A 14272-nucleotide genomic window follows, 5' to 3' on the forward strand; every position below is an offset into this window, starting at 1 on the left:
CTTTTGAATTCATTTGAGTTGGAAAATTTTCCAACTTGTGAATCTTGCTTGGAAGGTAAAATGACCAAGAGGCCGTTCAAGGCCAAGGGGTATAGAGCCAAAGAAGTGTTGGAATTGGTTCATTCTGATTTGTGTGGTCCTATGTCTGTCCAGGCAAGAGGTGGTTTTGAATATTTTATCTCTTTTATAGATGATTATTCAAGATATGGATATATTTACCTAATGCGCCGCAAGTCCGAGTGCTTTGATAAGTTCAAAGAATACAAGGCTGATGTGGAAAAATGATTAGGTAAAAGTATCAAGACACTACGATCTGATCGTGGTGGTGAATACCTCTTAGGAGAGTTTAGGAATTACTTATCAGAGGCCGGGATTCAATCCCAATTGTCTGCACCTGGAACACCCCAACAGAATGGTGTAGCAGAACGAAGGAATAGGACTCTTATGGAGATGGTTAGATCGATGATGAGTTATTCAGAATTACCAAATTCGTTTTGGGGATATGCTCTGGAAACAGCAGTATACGTTTTGAACTTAGTACCTTCTAAATCAGTTTCTTCTACTCCCATAGAATTGTGGAATGGGCGAAAACCCAGTCTAAGACATATTCGGATTTGGGGTAGTCCAGCACATGTGCTGAAACCAGATGCTGATAAGTTAGAATCCCGTACAGAAGTTCGCGTGTTTGTAGGATATCCCAAAGGAACGAAAGGTGATTTATTTTATAGTCCTAAAGACTAGAAGGTCATTGTTAGCACCAATGCCCAGTTTTTAGAAGAAGACTATATAATGGATCACAAGCCCAGTAATAAAGTTGTTTTAGAAGAACTAAGAGAGGGCACGTCTACTTTAATACCAACAGTACAAGATGAAGTACCACAAGAGATTGCAACACGTGTCACACATGATACACAACCACAGACAGTGCCTCGTCGTAGTGGGAGGGTTGTGAGGCAGCTTGAGAGATTCATGTTTTTGGGAGAGTCTTTGGACTTGATCCCGGGTAAACATGAACCTGATCCCCGGTCATATGACGAAGCACTCCAAGATATAGATGCAGCATCTTGGCAAAAGGCGATGAATTCTGAAATAGAGTCTATGTACTCTAATAAGGTCTGGGAGCTTGTAGAACCACCTGATGGTGTAAAAGCCGTTGGATGTAAGTGGATCTACAAAAGGAAAAGAGGGAAGACGGAAGGTAGACACCTTCAAAGCTAGGCTTGTTGCGAAAGGGTATACTCAGAAAGAGGGAATCGATTATGAGGAAACCTTTTCACCGGTAGCCATGCTTAAGTCTATCCGGATACTCTTATCCATTGCTGCTCATATGAATTATAAGATTTGGCAAATGGATGTCAAGACAACTTTCCTTAATGGAAGTCTTGAAGAAAACATCCATATGAAGCAACCAGAAGGGTTCATTGAAAAAGACAAAGAGCATCTAGTGTGTAAGCTCAATCGGTCTATTTATGGACTGAAGCAAGCTTCAAGATCTTGGAACATCCGGTTTAATGAAGTAATCCAGTCATACGGATTTATTCAAAGTCCGGATGAGTCTTGTGTATATAAGAAGTGTAACGGAAATGTGGTGGTATTTCTTGTACTATACGTAGATGATATTTTGTTAATTGGCAACAATGTCAAGGTATTATCAGACGTAAGGGTATGGTTGTTCAAACAATTTGATATGAAGGACTTAGGAGAATGTGCACACATTCTTGGGATCAAAGTTATAAGAGATCGCAAGAAAAGAATGTTGTGTCTGTCCCAAGCTTCATATATAGATACAATCCTTGCTTGTTTTAGCATGCAGGATTCCAAGAAAGGTTTCTTACCTTTTAGGCATGGAATAGCTCTATCTAAAGAGAGTCTCCAAAGACATCAAAGGAGATAGAAGACATGAAAGCAGTTCCTTATGCTTCGGCTGTAGGAAGTCTTATGTATGCAATGCTATGTACGAGACCTGATATCTGCTTTGTCGTGGGCATGGTCAGTAGATATCAGAGTAACCCTGGACAACGACATTGGACTGCGGTAAAGCATATATTAAAGTACCTGAGAAGGACTAGAGATTATATGCCAGTTTACCAAGCAGACGATTTACTCCCTATGGGTTACACGGATTCAGATTTCCAATCAGATAAGGACAGTAGTAAGTCTACATCAAGCTATGTGTTTACTTTAGGAGGTGGAGCCATTTCATGGAGGAGTGTTAAGCAGAAATGCGTTTCGGACTCAACCATGGAAGCTGAGTATGTAGCAGCTTCTAAAGCAGCTAAAGAAGCAGTGTGGCTCAGGAACTTTCTAATGGACTTAGATGTGATTCCTGGTTTGCCCAAAATCATCACAATTTATTGTGATAATAGCGGTGCAGTTGCAAACTCAAAGGAACCACGAGCTCATAAGGCAAGTAAACATATAGAGCGCAAGTACCACCTGATACGAGATATTGTGAAGCGAGGAGAAGTTGTCATCGCCAAGATTGCATCAGTGGATAACCTGGCAGATCCTTTCACTAAGGCCCTTCCGGCGAAAGCTTTCGATCGGCATGTGGAAGGAATGGGAATCAGATGTATGGTAGAAGATATGACAGCTTAGTCATTAGTATAAGTGGGAGATTATTGGAGTGTATACTGAAAGCCTAAGCTTTGTAAACTTTCATTATGAATAAAGAATCATATTTGGTCAAATTGTCTACATTTAGTTGTAGTTGTTCACTTAATTTATATTGTAGATAATATAGTATGTGGTGTCACATACAGAAGATGATATTATCAGTACCTTATAAATTATAAACAGTAGCTCACGACCAAAATGGAAAGGAACAAACCATTAGAAGGTCGTAGTGTAATTAGGTATCAGTTTATCTTGACTGTATAATTACACTAGTACACTCAGAGTGTATTGAGTAGAACCATTTGAGATCGTTTCTTTTATACTGACTTTATAAAGAAACAAAGACCTCGGTTATTATGGAAGTGTGTGCTCTTAATCCTAATATAATAACAAGCACATATATTTGATATTTATTTCTTTAATTTATCAATGGGTGAGATTAAGTTCGATAAATCAATAAGCCCGATAAGTTGGGAAATGGTATCACTTATAGTGTGTGTTGTTGATTATAGAAGGAAACTGTGTCCTAGAGATACTAGGTTGATAACGTCCCCAAGAGGAGCTCATAAGGAATGTCATGTTAAACCCTACAGGTGGACTTAGTCCGATATGACGATAAGGTTGAGTGGTACTACTCTTGGACTAAGATATTAATTAAATGAGTTGTCAGTAACTCACTTAATTAGTGGACATTCGATATCTTAAACACAGAGAGACTAACACACTCATAATAAGAAGGAGCCCAAAAATGTAATTTGGGATTGGTGCGGTAGTTCAATAATAGTTCTCTAGTGGAATGAATTATTATTGATAAAATTAAGTTGTGTGTTCGGGGCGAACACGGGATGCTTAATTTTATCGGGAGATCAAAACCAATTCCTCCTCTCGGTCCCTATCGTAGCCTCTTATTTATAGAGTACTATACCCACCTTCTATACCCACCAATAGGGGGCCGGCCAAGCTAGCTTGGGAACCAAGCTAGGGCCGGCCTAGGTATAAAATTGGGTGGCCGGCCCTAGCTTGAACCCAAGCTAGTGGGGGCCGGCCAAATTAATTTAAAAAGGGATTTTAATTTTAATTTTTATTATGTGGGAGATATAATTTATTAAAGAGAATTAAAATTAAAATATCTCTCTTGTAAAAGATCTACAAAAGATTAAAGAAAGAGATTAGATCTCTTTCCTTATTTGTAGATTGGTGAGATATTTTATTTTCTCTTTAAAAATTATTCACATGTTGTAAAATTAAAATTATAGAAATTTCCTTTTATCAACCATGAAGAGATTTTGAAGAGAAATTTTATTTTTTAAAATTTCCGGAAATAAATTAGGAAGTTTTAATTGTTGATTGAAACTTGTCCAATTTGTTCTTCATGATGTGGCCGGCCACTTGAATTTAATTGGGAAAATTTTATTTTATTTTTCTCAATTAAATCATGTCAAGGAAATTAAGGAAATATTATTGTAATTAAATTTCCTAATTTGCCTAGGCCAAGGAATATAAAAGAAGGGGTGAGGGTGCCTTCATGAGATACAACCTCTATTATTTCTCTCCCTCTTTTGTTCCTTGGTGTGGCCGGCCATCCTCTCCCTCTCTTCTTCTTGTGGTGGTCGAACCTCTCTTTCCCCTTGGAGCACTTGTGGTGGCCGGATACTACTTGGAGAAGAAGAAGAAGAAGGAGAGAAAGCTAGCATCTCTTGGAGCTTGGTTAGTGTTTTGATTTTCTTCCTTCGTGAAGCTTCTTCCTTTGTGGCCGAACCTAGCTAGGAGGAGAAGAAGGTGGTTGGTGGTTTCTCATCTCGGAAGATCGTTGCCCACACAACGTCCGAGGTTAGAAGAGGAATACGGTAGAAGATCAAGAGGTCTTTCTAGAAGGTATAACTAGTAGTTTTTCCTTTTCCGCATCATACTAGTTATTTATGGAAATAATATCAAATACAAGAGGCTTACGATTCTAGTATTTCGAATATGTTTTTCGATGTTGTGTTCTTTTGTTTTTTTATCCTTGTGATTTGATTGTTCTTTTCGGTTAATCTAAAGTTATTTTAGGAAATTAAATATTAGCTTTCTATAAAAGGTTTTGTCTAGTCGGTGGTGGTTGCTCCCATATCCAAGAATGCCATGTGTCTCGCCACGTCAGTACTGGGAACCAATTATGAAAATTAATATTTAATGGAATTAATACTTAAGGCGATTTGGGTCGAACGTGTTAAGTTCTGCAGGAGACCCAAGTCAAAACCTAAAAGAACGAATAGATTAAGTTTTGGATCAAACGTGTTAAGTTCATAGTGTGTACAGTGGAACCTCTAGTCATCTCAAGGTTTTTCGAGTAGCAACCAACATTCATAGTGTACCATAAGTGAGAAAAGTGGACCCTTGGATTAGTCATCTCAAGGAAGTGAATACGAAGTAAAATCAAGGGTGTTAGCGCTTACTTCTAGTTTTTCGCTACAACAAATCATCGAGAAATTAATTGGAGCTAATCACCTCCCCTCTAGCTTGTCGGAGTGTCCTAACACTATGTTCCCTCAAGAACCCCTAATCAATTACCTAATCGATTAGCTTAGGATCAATCTATTGCCCTATTGGATTGCCCAATCCTAACTTAATTTAAGTCTAGGGTTCTCTTGCCCAACATTCAATCAACCGTAACCTATTGGAACTTCTCTATCAAGTGTCTGGTCAACCTTGACCAACTTGGACTTTTCCAACTTCCAATTGGACTTTCGATAACCAAGTACAGTCCTCCTTGACCCACTTAAATTTTTCTCTTGCCTAATCGCAGTTAGGACTTTCCTCTTGACAACGTGCGGTCCTCCTTGATTCACTTGGACTTTCCTTTACCTAACCATAATTAGGACTTCCCTTTACCAACGTGCGGTCCTCCTTGACCCATTGACTTTTCTTTGACAATGTGCGATCCTCCTTGACCGACTTGGACTTTCCTTTGCCTAACCTGCGGGTTAGGACTTTTCCTTGTCTAACTTCCAATTAGGACTTCACAGTCAAGTATTCGATCCTCCAAGACCAACTTGATTTTTACTCACATATTTTTCAAACATCGAAACTCAAGCTCAAACCCACTCGAGCTTAGTTAAGCTAGTCAACCTTGACCCGAGGATGATCGCATCAACAATCTCCCAATAATCTCCTCCTTTTTGATATTTGACAATATGTTTAAGTTAGACTAATCCATATTAGCCCAACTTTCTTTATGCCATGGCAAGACATGATTGAGAGCTTCTAACTTAAACCTCATATTTTCTCCCTCTTTGACACACATCAAAAACTCTTCATCCTAGGAGTCAATTTTGTCAAAGAAATTCAATGAAAACCTCATACCTTTCATTATATACTATGCTCACCCTTATGCATATATTGTAATGAAGGTTCCCAACCTTCTATTATAAATTCCCTCTCAAAACATGCTCTAAATTTCTATCATTACACTAACAATGACTTGGAGTTCCTAAATCTTCAGAAAATCTAAAATTGAAGTTTCAATGTTAAAAATTTAATATTGAATAATAACCTTCTCCTAAACTTCAAAATAGTCCGCTTAAATCACTCTTTTCTTGTTTTCATTAAGAAAATTAAACTTGAATACTTATCAATGCATTTCTTAGGGTTAGCGATGGTTAATTTGACTAAATGTAGCTTAATGAATTGAAATCAAACCACTTAAACCAAAATCAGTCTTTCTAATCTATTGGTTTCATCTACCAATCGATTACAGCCTCTCTGAATCGATTGAAGTTGGGATTCAATAGATTATCACATGCCAATCGATTGCTCTAATCGATTACGACCTCTTAATCGATCACCTGATCGATTCTGCAAGTCTTTGTACTTGCAGAAAATCACCACTAATCGATTACCCTAATTGATTCGGCTATGGCAATCAATTGAGCCAATCGATTACCCATATTTGAATTTTCTGATTTCTAAAAATAATTTCATATTCAACTTCAGAAAATTATAAATAATTCTATGATTATCAAAAAATCATGAAATTTTATATAAATATTATTTACATCATATACTATCAATAAAAAATAGTTTTCTATGAAAATAACTCTCATTATCAAAGATTAATATAAAATTAGAAACCATTGGAAACTTCAATATTTCACTCTACTTTGTATCTAACTAATCAATAATAATTTCTATCAAAAGATAGACTTCAACAAAGTTTTCCAAAATGATTTTGAAATGGTTTTCAAAACTAAATTTCCAATCACAATCTTTGGGTTAAATACACATGATTTGTATATTTGCTTTTCTCATGATTTGACTTCACATAATCTATTATTTTGATGATACTAAAACTTTAAAATGATGCACTAAATTAATATCTTGAGTTTTGTTCATCCTCCTAATATCTCACTTATATCTAATGTATCTTAAAAGCACATATAAATCAAACCTATGGTCTTGTGAGATGTAAAGTGTTGGGACCGATGTGTCCGCTAGAGGGGGGGTGAATACCGTCTCACCCAAATCGATGGCTTCCTACGTATTCGTTAGTTGCATAGCGGAATAATACGAAACTAAATACGAATATGAAAGCTAAAAACAAAGAAAGGAAATGCAAACCAATGCACGTCAATGTAACGTGGTTCGGAGATAACTTGCTCCTACTCCACGGCTGTCCGTAAGGTGGACGATCCCGATCCTTCGGTGGATTAGCCCCCGGCAAACTCCGGCTACTCAAGCAACTCCTTATGGGTGGAGAAACCTCACCACAACACCAACCAAGAACACTTGGACACAAGAGAACCTTGAGCACGTTTGGTGACTACTAATTAGGCTTTAACCAAGTCTAATTTCGTCACCTTGGCCGGCCAAACCAAGGTCCTTCTTATAGAGCTTGGAATAAATCAGCAACCTGATTTGCCCATTACCAGTCGACTGGTCCATGCACCAGTCGACTGGTGTCAGCCCAACGGCTCTCTCAACGGCTCTCTGCTACAGTGCATCAGTCGACTGGTCCATGCACCAGTCGACTGCTACAGTAAATGCTACAGTAAAACCCTAAAACTAGGATTTTACTCCGAGTACAATCTCTCATGCACTCGTCCTCGCCCGACCAACCTAGACCTAGCCTTCTAGCCTCCTCCATCAGCCTCGCGTCCCTCGGATGTCTCCCCATCCTTCACGTCTTGCCTTCTGGAGCTTCCTTCGGCCTTGTCTATATTGTCGGGTCTTCCTTTGCCAAGAGGCTCCTCACCTCCGGGACTTCATCCATTGCCAAGTCACACTCAGACTTACATTGCCAAGACTACATGCTTGGACTTACACCGCCAAGACTCATTCTTGGACTTTCCTCCTTTACCAAGATCACACTTGGGCTTTCCTTGTTGTACCTATATCCTGCACACTCACAATGCATATCAAATACAACAATAAACCTAACTTAAACCTTTGCCCAAACATCAAAACCTAGGGCACCTAGATTGCTTCAACAATCTCCCCCTTTTTGATGTTTGGCAACCTTTTTAAGTTAGGGAAACATAAATGCAATACATATGCAAATAAATATGCAAATCAACTCATGCATAAATAATGGAACCTAAATCCCTAGGCTCCCCCTTTACCTAAGCTCTCCCTTGAGCTAGGATTTCCCGCAAAGGTAAACTTCTTCCCCTTTGCCTAAACAATCGCTCCCCCTTCACCTATGCTCCCCCTCGAGCTAGGATTTCTTGCAAAGGTGTATAGGTTTCTCACTTAAACCTAAACTTCTCCCCCTTTGCTATACATCAAAAAGAGCGCCAACAATATCCCAATTGTTGAAAACATGTCATCCAAATTGACCCTAAACTCATGTATTTATCCCCCATGGATCTCATACATTTAAATGAGTTGACAAGGTCAAGAACAACGTTGAAAAACACTTTTAGGCTGGTATCAGTCGACTGAACTAGGTACCAGTCGACTGCCCCCTTCGACACAACCTTACAGAAGCATTCTGTGGTCAAAAAATATTGTTACCAGTCTATTGGTATTGGTACCAGTCGACTGCCCTCATCAAAAAGAGCTTACAGAAACATTCTGTGCTAAAAAATACTGTTACCATTCGACTGGTATCTACACCAGTCGACTGGTACCCTATTTTTGCAAAAATCAGCCTTTTCTGGCCAACTTCAGAAATGCACCAGAAATTCTACAGACCTCTAAAAAATCTTAAATTTTATGGAGAGGTCTATTTTATCCATATCTACTTAGGAAAAATATATATAAAAATATATTTATCACAGATCCCAAGATTGACATAAAATTCAAAACTAGCTAAATGGTTCAATTGAACCTTGACCTAAAGTCCTAGTTTTGGTTTCGTCTTGATGTATCTGCCCATACTAAACCACAATACTTTCCTAGCATGGGTTTATATGGCATCTATACATCAAAAACTAATTTTCATGCAATATGAACCCAATTCATATTTCTATGCACGAAACATATCCCAATTGTGCCAACCCACTAGGTTAGAGACTTAAGTCTGTCTCCTAACCACTTGGCACATTTGATAACCCATCTATCATGGGTCCCAAAGGCTCTTCCTACCCTTAGGAAGCTTAACCTTAGTCACCTCCCTTGGTGACTCATCCACTATGGCTAGGCCACTTCGGTGCACCTCGGTTGACACTTGCCCTACTAAACTCACCTTCTTAACCTTAGACACCTTGTCTTTGGTTAATTTCTTCTTTTCCTTAATCTTAGACACCTCATCCTTGCTATAATTTTATGCTACCCTAGCATATTCCTTCTTATTGGCCTTGGATGACTCTCCCTTATCCTTGGTAACACCTCCCATACCAATGTCATGTGCTACCTTAACACTTGACCTCCTTTTGGTCTTGGAAAAGATGTTTATGTTTTCAAAGAGTAACTCCCCCTAAAAATATGGTCAAACTTCTATCATTGCACCAACAATGACTTGGGGTTCCTAAATAATTAGGAAAACCAAAACTCGAAGTTTTAAGGTTCAAAATTCAATAATGAAACTAAACCTCAACCGAAACTTCACTTTGGTTTTTCTTAACCAATCCATACTTGTTTTCATCATGAAAACTCATGTAGATATTATTTAGGGTATACTTTATCAAGGAAAAATAGTTTTCTATGAAAATAGTTCATATTTTCAAAGATTGACACAAATTTGAAAACTTCAATGTTTTCTCCTAGTTTGTGTCTAACTTTCCAATGATGATTACTACCAAAAGATAGTCTTCACCAAGGTTTTTCAAAAGTATTTTGAAATCTTTTTCAAAACCAATATCCAACCACGTTCTTTGGGCTCAATGCACATGACTTGTACATTAGCTTTCCCAATGATTGGAAGACACATAACTATGTGTTTTGATGAACCTTAAACTCAACAAGATACACTAGATCAACATCTTGAGTTTAGTTCACCATTTTAACATCTCACTTGTATCTAACGTGTATTAAAACACATACAAGTCACCTTATAGTTCTTTGTGAGATGTATATTTGGTCTTGCCCTAAACTAAGGGATCATGCATCTCTATCTAGGCATTGTAAAAATCATGATCATCCATCTAGGATGCCACTTGATATGATCCCTCTTGTTGGGACGCTTCCATACATAATAAATGCCTTTTGTCCTTAATTATAAGGAAATTGACATACTGCATGATGATTAATGGCATACATCAAAATAAGTAATTTTCAAAAGTAAAACATGCTATAGCTACATGATGTATGTATGACATAACATGATATTTTTGTATTTTTCATAATAAAATGAATGCAACACATGATGTCATGACATATAATATGCAATCAATCATGGTATTTTAGCATAAATAAAATATACCTAGATAATCTGTCTAAGTATCCTTAAACCTTAGCTAAAACCTTAAAATTAAGCCTAGATTGCTTATCTCTTGAAAGAATGCCAAAACCCAACTTGGCATTTCTTTTATCCATTTTCTATTTGTGCCAATTGAAATTAAGAATTCAATCCTCAAATATTTGTTTGGCACATATTACTCTCTTTAAGGATCAAACATTTAGATTGAGACTTAATTTTGCTCTTAATCCTTTAAGAACATGCTAAGATCTCAACTAGTCATTTCTAATCCTTTTCAAGTGTGCCAATTTACATGTATTTCAATTCCTTAAGATTTGACATACTTTGTTCTTCCAAATAGTGATTACTTTGGATTAAGGTTAAAAATCTCCCTTAACCCATCAAAGGAGACCAAGATCCCAACTTGTATTCCTTGTATTTTCATATTTGTGTCAATTTAAGTTAGACTCAAATCCTCAAATTTTGACACAATTTACTCTTCTTAAAGAGTACACTTAATAATCCTTTTTATTTTCAAAGGTTAACAATAACCTTGAAAATGCTTTCAAGTGTTAACTTTTATCAAGGTTGGGTTAACTACCCTTCCAATTGGAGTTGACACTCTCTAAACTCATCTAGGGTGTAGAGACTATGCTCCTAGGAACCCAAAACCTATTGGTGCTCCTTGGATGCTCTAGGTACTCACTAGGGATGACTTCCCTAGATACCTTCCTAAGGACATTTCTAGGCTTCTTAGAAGTCTTAGTCACTTCCACTAGGTCACTTCTAGGGCTAACTCCCCTTGTAACCTTATTTGTGACTTTATTAGACTTATTAGAAGTCTTAGTCACATTGGTCTTTGCAAAAGTACTCTTAGGGACAACTTCCCTTGTACTTTTAGCTTGACCACTAGTCCTATGTTTGGTTCCATAGCTATATGGAACCCTATGAAAGGAAGTCACATCCTTCTTGGCTTTGGGTTTGTATCCCAAACCTCTATAGCCATTGGATGACTCTTGTCTAGCTTTTCCAAGGTTGTGCTCACTTTGCCCCTTAAGCAAGTTTTCCATTCTTGCTAAGGTTCTCTCTAAGTTATCAAGTCTTGACCTTAAGACTTGGTTTTCCCTTACTAAATCCATAGATTTGGATTTTTGTTGATTCCTATGAGCATTGCTAGCCTTAGGCTTATATCTAAAGTCCTTAGAATTGTTGCCTAAGTAGTTATCTACCTTCCTAACCTTAGGTATGGTAGATCTAGCATGAGGAGATATATATTTGTCCTTAGGTTTATCATGCATTCTATTTTCATGATAAATAACATTATAACGATTTAAATTTGAACTAGCATTCAAATTAGGATTTACCTCCCTTACCCTTGAAGCTCTCTTCTTCTCCCACTTCTTCAAGTGCGCCAATTTCTTGAGTTCTCCTCTCCTTGGGCACTTTGTGTGGTAGTGACCCCACTCATTACATGTAAAGCACCTAATGTGCTTCTTCTCCTTCTTCTTCTTCTTCTTCCTACAACTCACATTAGTTTCTAAATTAACTTTAGTGAGTTTAGAGTTTACGTCATTTACCTTCTTGAGCGAAGGGCACCTACTCTTGTAGTGCCCCATCTTACCACACTCAAAGCATTTGATGTGGTCCTTTGTGCTCTTCTTGGTAGTTGAGGTGGAGGATTGAGCTTCCAAGATCTCCTCTTCCTTGGATTGCTCTTCTTCCTCTTCACTTGAAGATGTGGACGGTTCCACTTCTTCCTCCCTTGATGATGTGGATGATACCTCATCATCTTCCTTCTCCTCCTCGGATGTTGAGCTCGTGTCAACATTCAATTGGTCCTTCTCTTCTTGAACCAATGAACCCTTCTCCTTGGGCTCTTCCACTCCTTGGAATTGTGACGGGTCTTCATGATAGGCAATGATCTTTTTCCAAACATCACATGCACTTGTGCATTCACCTACACTCACAATGATATTAGAAGGTAATAGATTTAACAAAATTTTTGTTACCTCCTTATCCGCCTCCGCTTGCACCCTTTGTTCCTCGGTCCAATGCCGAGGTCGGAGGGGCTTCCCCTTTTTGTACGTAGGAGCTTCAAATGGGTCACTCAAGATAACCCATTGGTTCCAATCCATTTGGAACCATGTCTCCAACTGCTTCCTCCAATAATTGAAGTCTTCTTTGTCATACAGAGGTGGAATTCGGATATCCCATCCGAGCGGTCCTTTGGACTCCATCTTATTCTTCCTCTAGCTTCTTGCTCTCTTAGCGGTTAGTCCGTAGAAGAGCGCCCTCGCTCTGATACCACTTGTTGGGACCGATGTGTCCGCTAGAGGGGGGGGTGAATAGTGTCTCACCCAAATCGATGGCTTCCTACTGTTGGTTAATCCTAGGAAAACGTACCGGTTCCACTGTACAAAAATTTTTGTACAAGTGTCGAACCTTTCCTTAAATAACCTATTGTGTTCTTTAGAAGTTAAATTAGGAATCGCAGACGGAACTTAACATCATTGATTCCATATTTAACTTATCTGTTCTTAATGGTTTAGATTTGAATCGCAAGCGGAACTTAACACTATTGATTCAAACCTACCTAGATTATTAATTCCATAAATATTAATTTTCAAAATTGGCTTCAAGGACTGCATGGCGAGGCACATGGCCTTCTTGGATATGGGAGCAACCACCACCGCCTAGGCAAAGCCTTTTAAGGAAAGCTAATATTTATTTCCTTAAATAACTCTAGGTCAACCAAAAGAAACAATCGAAACACAAGTTCGAAAAAGAAGAAAACACAAACTCGAAAAACTATTTCGAAAAAGTAGATCTAATTGCCTCTTGTATTTAGAATTCTTACAAAGAGAAAAACTAGCATGATGCGGAAAACAATTGCTAATTATACCTTCTCTTTGTATGCTAATGACCTCGAGATCTTCTGCCGTATTCCTCACCTCGCCTTGGACGTCGTGTGGGCGACGATCTTCCAAGATGAACACCACTCAAAAGAGCTTCTCCTCTTCTTCTAAAATCCGGCCACCACCACCAAGGAGAGAGAGCAAAAGGGAAAAGAGAAGGGAGAGAAAAGAGGGCCGGCCACTTGAGATCTCCAAGCCAAAGAATAAGAGTTATGTCTCATGAGGCCCCCTTACCCTTTCTTTTATATTACTTGCCCAAGGCAAATAAGGAAAAACCTTTTACAAAAAATAAAATCATCCAAGAGTTTTTCCTTTTCCCTTTTTATTTTTCCTTTTCTTTCCTCTTGATTGAATGAATCACTAATCAATGGTTATGATCAATCCTATTTGGTTTAGGATTGAATTTGGTTTAATCCTATTGGCCGGCCCTTGCTTGGGCACCAAGCAAGGTGGCCGGCCACAATTAAAAGGAAAGGAAAAATAATTTTTAAAAAAATTTACAAGAAGAAAACCTCTTATAAAATTTACAAGCTCTCTTTCCTAAAGTAGGAGTTAAAAAAGGAAAATTTTTAAAAATTAAAACCATGTTTTAAATTTAAAAACTCTCTTATAAAATTTCCTTTTTTAACATGGTAATAGAAAATTTAAATTTTAAAACTTCTTTTCCCTTTTTTTCTTAAACCATGAGGATGGTTAAAAAAGGAAAGTTTTAAAATCTTTTAAACTCTCTATTTAAATATGTGGCCTAATTCAAATAAGGAAAGTTTTAAAAATTAAAATCTCTCTTTTAAAACTTATAGTTTTCTACAAAGAGAAGATTTTAAAAAATTCAAAACAACCCTCCCTTTTTGAATTATTATGGCCGGCCCCTACAAGCTTGGTCACCAAGCTATAGGGCCGGCCCCTTCAAGAGGATGTGGCCGGC

The sequence above is a fragment of the Zingiber officinale genome, chromosome 11A (assembly GCF_018446385.1).
Source record: "Zingiber officinale cultivar Zhangliang chromosome 11A, Zo_v1.1, whole genome shotgun sequence".
NCBI classification, from domain to species: Eukaryota; Viridiplantae; Streptophyta; class Magnoliopsida; order Zingiberales; family Zingiberaceae; genus Zingiber; species Zingiber officinale.